Genomic DNA, 7452 nt, shown 5'->3' with positions numbered 1-7452 from the left:
GCTGGTGACGGAACTGCACATTTACGTTTGTGGGTGCGTGCTTCCTTGCCACCGCGTGAGGACGCGCGTGACTGGAACACAATGAGAACGCAGTGCGTATGTGTAATTGTCTGTTTATTTCCCACCTCACGCGTACTCGGCTGCATTTTTTTTTTATATTTTTTTATATTTTTTGTTTTTTTTTTCAAGGCTTCCTTATCTTTACTTCTGTGCTGCTCGAATGTTGCGAACTTATCTTAATAGCTATTATTTTGTTGATTATGTTGTTGCCGTGTGCACACATGCAGACTGAGAGTTGTAGCTTTGGAATATACACCAAATGCAACGCACTCATTCATTCACTCATCCATCCACTCATTCCCTTCTTCATTTGTTTATGCTTATCTTCGACATTTCACAAGTTTATTTGGGTCACACACAAGGATCATAATTTCCTCTCTTATTTGCTGTTTGCTGGACCTTCTTTGCTTTAACCATTTCTCAGTTTCACATTGCGGTTAATTGAAAAAAAAAACGTTATTTGGAAAACCAACCCAAAAGTCATTGAAATACATGCACATATATAAACTTTGTATTATAAAGTGAAGACATAAACCCAAATACTAACAACAAAAAAGATCTTATTACAGAAGTATGTCACTGTATTTTATAATTCGCTCACATTATTTGTAACTCGTTTACAAATGAAGTTCCCAGAATTTGTATTCCGAATTTCCACTGAATCCAAAATTGATTAAGAAAAAATTGAAATGCAGGAAATGACTTCTTAGAATCTTTGATTTGCGGTGGTACTTTACACAGCTCGCTGTCTCTAAATTTTCTTTGCTAATCTCTGAGAGTTTCAAACCTTAATATTTGTATATGTTTCTAATCGAAATTTCGATAATTTTACTTTGCTGTTCACGATGTAATTTTTTCTTTCAGTAAGTACAAAAGCTATGGTGAACTAAGCAAAATCGGGCAACCGTAACAACGGTATATGTATCAATGTCATTGTTGTTATTGTTGTTGTAGCGCATTAGAAGTCTCCGAGATAGTGTGAAGGAATGCTGCTGTGTTGGCAGTCGTTAGCCAGATAAAAATCTCTGATGCATTTCGGTTAAGGGGTTATAAACAGTTAGAATTTTCATAAAATCGATTAATTAAGACTACACACAGGAATTTTGAAAGGCATTCCAGAGGGCTCAGAAGTACAAGGTCGAACTTTCAACGTTTTTCTCAAAACGGTGATTTCAAAGTCAGTGACCAACATTAGTTCACAACAGCTAAACCGATTAGTCTCGAATCTTCTTAAATATGTTTTTTAGTAATTGAACGAAAATTTTTTCTCACCGAAATTTTGGTCAAAAATAATTTTTTTTTTCTGCAAAACCGCCATTTTGTCAACCACGAGTGCTCTCAGAGAGCAAGAAGCTGTTGTGATTGCAGCTTCTCGACGTCGGATCTTCTTTGTGCTTGTTGACGTGCTATTTTTGCTGCACAGAGGCGGGTACGTATCTTGGTTGCAACGAGATAATGGTCCGAATCGATGTTAGGACCTCGGAGTGTACGCACTTCCAAAACACTAGAAACGTCTCTTCTGTCTATCACAACATGATCCATTTGGTTGGGGGCTTTTCGATCCGGAGAGAGCGAGGTATCTTGGTAAATTTTTCTAGGCTGGAAACTAGTACTACAGCCAGCCATTTCTTTTGCCACCCTGACGATAAAGCTGCCAAAGACGCATTTGACATTGTGGCGAGGCACCTCTCATTTGGTCTCTAAGCGCTCATAGAAGGCAACTTTGGTCACATCGTCCTTCTCTTCCGTCGGGGCGTGGGCGCAAACCAGCGATATGTTGAAGAACTTCACTTTAATGCCGATTGTGGCTAGACGTTCATTCACGACAGTACACGGCCACGGAGTCTCTCCCCCACCATGAATCCCACACCGAACTTGCGCTCCTTTATATGACCGGTGTAGGAAATGCCACAAGGACCTACTCGCCTTAGTCCTTGTCCCTTCCGATTCCCTCCAATCGTTATCCTTAATTCGTTTGCCATAATCGTCATCAAAAGAGGGTTTCTCTTCCGATGCTTTTTGCTCCTTTTCAGTTTTGCGTGGCGGAGCACAACCAGAGAATACCTGGTCTAGGACCGCAAGTCGTCAGCTGCCTGAGCCATATGTAAAATAATCGTTTCTGGCCACTCCCAAGTGAGTGGCAATCAGACAACCTCCCTCACTTGCGTGAACTTCTACACATGATTACAACATCCTTTATACTACTACTAATTTTAAAATGCACAGTAGAATTTTCAAAGAAAAAAGTAAATAAACTTCTAAGTTTTTTAAGCGACCCTGCACTGTTGCAGTATCGGAAGTACTCGTACATGGGTGCACCCTATGGGCGAAAAGCAAAAACCAAAAAAAACAAAAACAATCCAAAATGTCGGCGTTTAAAACAATTTTGAATTTTAGTAATTTTAGCCCGCAAATATTCGAATTTTGTTTAGAATAAACATCTGGCATATCATTGTATAACGAACTAGTTGAGAAAGAACGAAGTGAGAGATCGATTTCAAAAGCTAATATGTTATTTTTGAGGCTAAGGCCTAGCAAAATCGAATTTGTACTTAAAGATGCTAGAAGCAAGGCTTACTTTTGGAGCTAGACGTAAGAAATTAGTATACTTCCTAACTTCTTCGACTGTTCTGACAAGTGCAAAAATATCGTGCAACCAAACTAAATTTATTTTAACTTGATATAAGAGAATATCTGAGCGTGGCGGAAATCTACTTCGAAACAATTTTTTTTATATTTATTAATTAACAATTAGTTTTCTACCAAAATGAATTTAAATCATGCTTATGACTTATTTTGAGAATTCGTACACATTTTACTTCAATTCTGAGGCGCTCTCTAGTTATGTATGATTTAAGCTTACTCCAACAATCACAATTATTCTTATTTGCCTAAAAGTTAAAGAATGTTGTTTATTTTTGTCTCGTTTAAGGTGAAGCCAACGCACATTTCTGCTTCACAAAAGGTTCTGCTAAATTCAGAATAAAATATTTGCACATTCAAACAATGAAGGAGTGAATTCTGTTCCTACGCATATGCATCATAATGGATATTTTACAGAAATCAATACAGACGCACGTCTTGAAAAAGCATACTGTGCAAATGGAAAACCAATTTACGGCACTGACACCATTCTCTCACACGAAATGCGGTATAGCCTTGCAAAATACTGTATACAAACATAAATATACATATAAACATAAATGTTATGTAAGCTTGAACTGTGCAGATATTTGCAAAGCTATTTAAATTTTTCTCCTGAACCGTAAAAATGTACACTTGAATTAACAAAAATAAAATTCTGAGAGAAATATACATACGTTAGTTTTCAATTAAGCATGAAGTGTTCTTTTTATTTTGTAACCTCGAATAAAAGCGATCTCTCGCTCAAAGTTGCTGGGCCGAGTTTCCAAGTTTCTGAGTGCTCCACTCATCAGAAAGCTCCGCAGGCTAACTTTTGTAGATTATTAGAAGGAGCCACTCAGTGACAGCCGAATCGGCAGAAGTAATAGCGCAAACAACGATAGATGATATTACGGAAATAATATCGTAATGATAACTCGAACTGTCTAATGCTCAGCAGTTAACCACGCACATCACGCACTTCGCTTTGCCACTGAGCTTATTAAGGCATGTTGCAATTCACTCCTTTGTATAAACTTTTCTCAACTTAAGCGAAAGTTGTGCAGTCGATATTAAGCAAAAGTACTCAAGTGAAAAACCAATTACATAATGCACTATGGCAGCAAGACACTAGAGATGCACACACATACGCACACACGGATTGTTGCTGCGCTTTCAGTTCACAGTAAATTAAATAAGTTATGTGTCCAAATTAATGAAATATAAAGCGCTGTTGAAAGTTTATATTTAGTTCAATTTCCATTTGTAATATTGTTGCATTTTAGAGCTGTTTTCTCTTGAGAAACTATGTTTTGCACCTGCATTAACTGCCTTGCTAAAAGCTTGAGCAAAATCAAAATAAATATTCAATAATAAAATATGTTACTGCAGTGCTTTGAAATTTGGAAATTCGGTCATCATAAAATAGGGATACAAAAGCATACGACCAGCTCCGGTAGAAGAATATCAACAACTTAATTCATCTATCTCACAAAATTATGTTATTCTACAGCAACGTACGCAGAAACAAGTTTCAGGGGGGATTTTCAATTCAAATTTTGAACAAAATATTTCGAAGATATGAAAGTGTTTAAAAAACTATATCTAGTCTTCTGGGCTGTTAAGCCATGATGTACACTTTTCCGCAAATATATAGCTTGTTTCGATTGTCCGTAGCGACCACAATAGACTTCAAGTACGTTCATGAAGTTTGACAAAGACTGGGAACGAGGATGGGCATTTTTGACCCTTAAACCACCATCCTTCTTCAAAAGACAAATTATAGGATTTCAAATTGAAACTCTAAAATATTTTTCCCTTTAATTCAATCAAAAATGGCTTTAGAAACAAGAAAAAACGTTCACTTTGGTTACACTGAAGTATTATAGCTTCAGTTCCTTCATTAATACAAAACAGTTCTTGCAAGCACTTGATTTCGATTGGACAGTTTGTATGGCAACTACATGCTATAGTGATCCGATATCGGCGGTTCCAGCAAATAGCCGGCTTCCCGGAACAAAAAGATTTCAGATCCAAAGCTTGAAAACTTGGGAACGAGTTCGGGTATATGCGGCTAAAGACACGTGGCGATCAGCTCGTCACGCTTATCCTTTATGTATATACTTCATAAGGCCTCCGACGTTTTTTGAAGGTGGTCCAAGGTCACATATCACAAATTTTTCCAATGACAATTGCTTGATGGAACAACAATGACTTCTCGGAGCGATCGTAATGAGAATACTCTTGAAACAAAAACAAAAGTAAAACGGCAAGTAAAAAACAAAAATAAATTTCCTACCTGAAATCATGGTTCACTCAAACAATGCGTGCAAAGAATGAAGCTTCAAACACTTGCAGCTAAAGTGAAATGAGAACGAAGTTTTTCGAAAGTCTAAGCCACAATATTATTACTTATTAACATGAAACTAACAACAGCAACAACAAAGACAAAAAATACGTGAGGTAAGCTACAATTCAGCAACATTTCTGGCATTTACTTTACAAAATACCATAATTGTTCCAAAGCAAAACTCTTAAAAATAACTTGCAAATATACAGTTATTATCCGTTTTTAAGAAAACTTTAAGGCCAGCGCTACGGAATGGTAATGTCTGTGGAATTGCGCTGAGGAGCAGTTGGGGCCGAAGTTGGCGGAGAATGCCCGGAATGGCATCGGATTTTGGCTGTTGCTCACCACAAAATTTCGCAGCTTTTGTGCTTGCCTCGGCGTTCGTAAAAAATATGCGCAAATATATAACAAATAGAAGAAACTTGAAACAAAATAAATGCTCGCACTTACTCATACCCCATATTTTCGTAATATTCTCTCATTTATGCCGTTCGTTTTGGTCACTCTTCTGCATTGCAAAGCACAATTGTAGGGAATGATGGTGTCAAAATTTTGTATTTTTTTTTTTTTTTTTGTTTTGTAAGCTTTCATTGTTTTCACTGCCAGCTGAAAAATGAAAAAGATTGCTGCTAATATTTTACTGCACATTAAGTTTTTATTCTGCAGCTCCTTTTAAGCAACACTACTCATTCATGTATCCGCTGCCATTATACTCCCTCTTCCTCTAACCCAATGTTTGCGAAGCAAATATGTTTAGGGTTTAATGTTTCATTTTTGCTCACTCCCCAAAGTAACGAAAAAATATAAATGAAGACAAACTTGAATAACATGATACGGAACAGTGGTGGCTCTTCAATTATAACTGACCACAATTTAGCGATTCAGGCAAATATAAGTTGCAAGGAACAGGAATTTTGGTAAAATCTGTACAAACTACAAGTTGTGTATGAAAAAAATTGAAGTTTGATTAGAAATACGAAAATACTTTTTCCGACTACCAAATGGTACTTTGAAAATTGATTACTTTTAATCAAATATTTATATCTTGTGCAAAAAAAGTTTGGCAATTTACTAATTGACAGTAGTACTCGTATGTATAGAACGCGTTCGATTCTTGTCACTCAACAACATCAGAAGTTTTCCTCAGCCAGCCACAGAACAAATCTTCGAGTAATTCTCCACTTAAGTTTATGCTGTTCCAACATGAACTCATCACACTGTCTACGACAAAACGGCACGCCACATACAAGCGCACTCTATGACTGTCGATGAAAGTCAACAATGGCGGCGAATAGTCACATAATAAAAGAAAAGATGATTAAGCAGAAATGTATGAAGCGGCGTTGGAGGCCAAAAGCGAATTCTTCCACACACACTACCGCAGAGACATCTATACAATAGCCATACTACATAGACTACATCAGAAAATGAGAAAGCAAATTTCGGGTAAGACAAACAAGTCTACAAACACACTCACACACATAAACATCGATTCAAAATTCTTTCGCCGCCAAATCGTTCTGGTTTGTGTGCGGTCCGTTACGCCGCTGCCACCCGCATTGTGACGTCTAGGAGATGACAATAACGGTAACTATGTAGGGCGTAAAGAATGGTGAGTTGAAAGAGCACGCAAGTAATCGCTCATGCACACTATGTCTTGGAATAACGCCTAAGTTTCCAAGAAAATCTCGAAATGCGCCCCTAACGCCGCCAATAAAGTGAAGAGTAGAAAGTAAAAGTGGAAGAAGAAAAGCAAACAAACAGCAAAATGAGAGAAAAGCCGGCAATTTCATTTGCAAATGTGTCATCTCGCAAGGCTTTAAGAATAACACGCAGTTGGTCGGGGCGTATGCGCAACTTTTACTAATGAACAGCACGACAGCGTCCATACTGAAGTAGTGTGAGCTTCAGCGCTTAGACAGCACAAAATAAATAGCAATGAGCATATTAAAATGAATGAAGCGTAAAAATTATCTGCCATGGTCGCCAGCGCAAGATTAAAAGCTTAAGCAGCCGAATTGGTCAGCGCACCCCGGGCACTGGCCGCCAAGCAGCTAAGACAATGATACGCTTAGACAGTTGTTGCTTGCCGAGTGATTGACGATGCGACGACAGGCCATTATGAAGCTTCCGCACTGCTTATTCTTTGTTTTCGGCGAATTTCCGATTTTCAGCGACGCACACAGAAGGAATAACAATTAGTTGCTAATTATGCGCCAAATCGCTATTGAAGTGACTGGGTAATGAATTCAATTTGTATGACTTCTGAATAGCTAGACTAACAGCGCTCAGCACTTGTTTCCTTAAGCGAGTATTTACGCAAGCAATTGCGAACGGGAAAATCCAATTAACGGCAACATTTTTGAGCATCTCCAAACACACACACAATTCACTTGATCTGACAAGACGCTGACTTGAGT

The sequence above is a fragment of the Bactrocera latifrons genome, unplaced genomic scaffold (genome assembly GCF_001853355.1).
Source record: "Bactrocera latifrons isolate USDA-ARS-PBARC rearing strain unplaced genomic scaffold, ASM185335v1 scaffold_56, whole genome shotgun sequence".
Taxonomy (NCBI): domain Eukaryota; kingdom Metazoa; phylum Arthropoda; class Insecta; order Diptera; family Tephritidae; genus Bactrocera; species Bactrocera latifrons.
This window is presented reverse-complemented; position numbering follows the sequence as displayed.